Here is a 3,410-nt window from a genome sequence, read left to right as displayed (position 1 = left end):
AGTGTCTCCGCATACCGCAGCACGCGACGTAGCTTTGCAGACGATAAATGTAACCGTCTCAGAGAGAAAAGCGGCCTATGTGACGATCTGGCTTTAAGTCGATTCGATAACAAATGACGAAAACGGACGGATTTCTCATGTTTTTAGTACGTATGAACACTTTTCACATTCTCCCGTGCAACGCGGCTGCAAGTCCTCCTTTCATGCAAAATCTTAAGGTCCTAGGTCATGTCCAAGCCACCAAAGCCGGCTAAAAAGTGAATAATCGACTCCTAAAACTTGAATTGTACTACTTCTTATGGCTATTACTTCAACATAGAAGCTTCTTCTGTGTTCTACTATGGTGCTTTTAGTGTCTCTGCATACCGCAGCACGCGACATAGCTTTGCAAACGATAAATGTAACCGTCTCAGAGAGAAAAGCGGCCAATGTGACGATCTGGCTTTAAGTCGATTCGATAACAAATGACGAAAACGGACGGATTTCTCAGGTATTTACTACATATGAACACTTTTCACATTCTCCCGTGCAACGCAGCTGCTAGTCCTCCTTTCATGCAAAATCTTAAGGTTCCACCTCTTGTCCAAGGCACCAAAGCCGCTAAAAAACAATAATCGATAACCAAAACTTGAATTGTACTGCTTCTTATGACTATTGCTTCAACTTAGAAGCTTCTTCTGTGTTCTACTATGGTGCTTTTAGTGTCTCCGCATACCGCAGCACGTGACATAGTTTTGCAGACGATAAACGTAACCGTCTCAGAGAGAAAAGCGGCCAATGTGACGAACTGGCTTTAAGTCGATTCGATAACAAATGACGAAAACGGACGGATTTCTCAGGTTTTTACTACATATGAACACTTTTCACATTCTCCCGTGCACCGCGGCTGCTAGTCCTCCTTTCATGCAAAATATTAAGGTCCCATGTCATGTCCAAGCCACCAAAGCCGGCTAAAATGTAAATAATCGACAACTAAAACTTGAATTGTACTACATCTTACTGGCTATTGCTTCAACTTAGAAGCTTATTCTGTGTTCTACTATGGTGCTTTTAGTATCTCCGCATACCGCAGCACGCGACATAGCTTTGAAGACGATAAATGTAACCGATTCAGAGAGAAGAGCGGCCAATGTGACGATCTGGCTTTAAGTAGATTCGATAACAATTGACGAAAACGGGCGGATTTCTTAGGTTTTTACTACATATGAACGCATTTCACATTTTCCCGTGCAACGCGGCTGCTAGTCCTCCTTTCATGCAAAATCATATGGTTCCACCCATTGTCCAAGGCACCAAAGCCGCCTAAAAAGTGATTAATCGATAACCAAAACTTGAATTGTACTGCTTCTTATGGCTATTGCTTCAGCTTAGAAGCTTCTTCTGTGTTCTACTATGGTGCTTTTAGTGTCTCCGCATACCGCAGCACGTGACATAGTTTTGCAGACGATAAACGTAACCGTCTCAGAGAGAAAAGCGGCCAATGTGACGAACTGGCTTTAAGTCGATTCGATAACAAATGACGAAAACGGACGGATTTCTCAGGTTTTTACTACATATGAACACTTTTCACATTCTCCCGTGCACCGCGGCTGCTAGTCCTCCTTTCATGCAAAATATTAAGGTCCCATGTCATGTCCAAGCCACCAAAACTGGCTAAAAAGTGAATAATCGACGCCTAAAACTTGAATTGTACTACTTCTTACCGGCTATTACTTCAACTTAGAAGCTTCTTCTGTGTTCTACTATGGTGCTTTTAGTGTCTCTGCATACCGCAGCACGCGACATAGCTTTGCAAACGATAAATGTAACCATCTCAGAGAGAAAAGCGGCCAATGTGACGATCTGGCTTTAAGTCGATTCGATAACAAATGACGAAAACGGACGGATTTCTCAGGTATTTACTACATATGAACACTTTTCACATTCTCCCGTGCAACGCAGCTGCTAGTCCTCCTTTCATGCAAAATCTTAAGGTTCCACCTCTTGTCCAAGGCACCAAAGCCGCTAAAAAACAATAATCGATAACCAAAACTTAAATTGTACTGCTTCTTATGGCTATTGCTTCAACTTAGAAGCTTCTTCTGTGTTCTACTATGGTGCTTTTAGTGTCTCCGCATACCGCAGCACGTGACATAGTTTTGCAGACGATAAACGTAACCGTCTCAGAGAGAAAAGCGGCAATAGTGACGATCTGGTTTTAAGTCGATTCGATAACAAATGACGAAAACGGACGGATTTCTCAGGTTTTTACTACATATGAACACTTTTCACATTCTCCCGTGCACCGCGGCTGCTAGTCCTCCTTTCATGCAAAATATTAAGGGCCCAGGTCATGTCCAAGCCACCAAAGCCGGCTAAAATGTGAATAATCGACAACTAAAACTTGAATTGTACTACTTCTTACTGGCTATTGCTTCAACTTAGAAGCTTATTCTGTGTTCTACTATGGTGCTTTTAGTATCTCCGCATACCGCAGCACGCGACATAGCTTTGAAGACGATAAATGTAACCGATTCAGAGAGAAGAGCGGCCAATGTGACGATCTGGCTTTAAGTAGATTCGATAACAATTGACGAAAACTGGCGGATTTCTCAGGTTTTTACTACATATGAACGCTTTTCACATTTTCCCGTGCAACGCGGCTGCTAGTCCTCCTTTCATGCAAAATCATATGGTTCCACCCATTGTCCAAGGCACCAAAGCCGCCTAAAAAGTGAATAATCGATAACCAAAACTTGAATTGTACTGCTTCTTATGGCTATTGCTTCAGCTTAGAAGCTTCTTCTGTGTAATACTATGGTGCTTTTAGTGTCTCCGCATACCGCAGCACGCGACATAGCTTTGCAGACGATAAATGTAACCGTCTCAGAGAGAAAAGCGGCCAATGTGACGATCTGGCTTTAAGTCGATTCGATAACAAATGACGAAAACGGACGGATTTCTCAGGTTTTTACTACATATGAACCCTTTCCACAATCTCCCGTGCAACGCAGCTGCTAGTCCTCCTTTCATGCAAAATCTTAAGGTTCGACCTCATGTCCAAGGCACCAAAGCCGGCTAAAAAGTGAATAATCGACAACTAAAACTTGAATTGCACTACTTCTTACTGGCTATTGCTTTAACTTAGAATCTTCTCCTATGTTCTACTATGGTGCTATTAGCATCTCCGCATACCGCAGCACGCGACATAGCTTTGCAGACGATAAATGTAACCGTTTCAGACAGAAGAGCGGCCAATGTGACGATCTGGCTTTAAGTCGATTCGATAACAAATGACGAAAACGGACGGATTTCTCAGCTTTTTACTACATATGAACACTTTTCACATTCTCCCGTGCAACGCAGCTGCTAGTCCTCCTTTGATGCAAAATCTTAAGGTTCCACCTTATGTCCAAGGCACCAAAGCCGGC

This window comes from Schistocerca gregaria, unplaced genomic scaffold (assembly GCF_023897955.1).
Source record: "Schistocerca gregaria isolate iqSchGreg1 unplaced genomic scaffold, iqSchGreg1.2 ptg000265l, whole genome shotgun sequence".
Classification (NCBI taxonomy): Eukaryota; Metazoa; Arthropoda; class Insecta; order Orthoptera; family Acrididae; genus Schistocerca; species Schistocerca gregaria.
The sequence above is the reverse complement of the archived record's forward strand: the minus strand, read 5'-3'. Positions refer to the sequence as shown.